Below are 1,208 nucleotides of genomic sequence, written 5' to 3' on the forward strand. Positions count from 1 at the left end.
TATACCTGCAATATAATGAACAATTCACAATAAATAATTTAGATTAATATTTTTTAAAACCCACAAAACAGTGAGTCTGCAAAAGTCAAACTGCAAAATAGCAAGGGACTACTATGTATATGACCATCACTGCAAATGGTCTCAATTCACCAATCAAAAGAAACAGAACAGCAGAATGAATCAAAAAAGATCTAAAAACATGCTGTATACAAGAAAAGCATTTAACTCAAAGAGAAATTCACAGACTGAAAGTCAAAGGATGGAAAACAATACTCCATGCAACAGGAACCCAGAAAAAAAGCAGGGGTAGCTATTCTGTTTGGAGACAATGTGAATGTCAAACCAAGAATGATCAAAAGAAATAAAGAAAGGGCCAGGGAGATGGCTCAGTAGGTTAAGTGCTTCCCTGGCAAGCACAAGGGCCTGAGTTCAATCCCTGGTTCCGCAAAAAAAAAAGAAATAAAGAAGGTCACTACATACTTTTTTTTTTAAGGCCAGCTCAGCCCTGGAGGGGCTGGCGCAGCATGTGGTGCCAGGAATTGAACCACGTTCCCTGCACTTTGCCTAAGTTTGCCTAAGCAGGCACTTTAGATCACTGAGCTATCTCACCAGCCCACTACATACTTTTGATAGCAATCATAAATATAGATGCACCAAATATAGGAGTACCCAACTATATAATACAAATACTAATGGACATGAAAAATTAAATAAGCACTAACACAATTGTAATAGGTAACCTTAATACGCCACTATTATAAATAAATCGATCAACCAGACAAAAAAAAATCAGCAAAAGAAATATCAGAATTAAACCAAAACTGTAAACAAATAGATGTTTACAGAGTGTTCTACCCAGAAATATAAAAATACACATCCTTCTCAGATGTACATGAGACATTCTCTAAAATAGACCACATAGAACATTCTTAAAGTAATTGAAATTATCCCATGCATACTATCTAAGCATAGTGTAATTAAACTGGAAATCAATGACGAAAGAAACTGCAAAAGCTCCATAAACACATAGAAAGTAAATAACACTTACCTAAACAACCAATGGGTCAAGAAGAAATTAAACAATATCTATAATAAAACAAAAATTCAGATACAAAATAAGAGACTCTGTGGGATGCAATAAAAACAGTCCTAACAGGGAAATTTATAGCATGAATTCCCACTTTAGGAACACATAATAAGCTCAAAAA

The sequence above is a fragment of the Octodon degus genome, unplaced genomic scaffold, assembly GCF_000260255.1.
Source record: "Octodon degus isolate 3935 unplaced genomic scaffold, OctDeg1.0 scaffold00098, whole genome shotgun sequence".
Taxonomy (NCBI): domain Eukaryota; kingdom Metazoa; phylum Chordata; class Mammalia; order Rodentia; family Octodontidae; genus Octodon; species Octodon degus.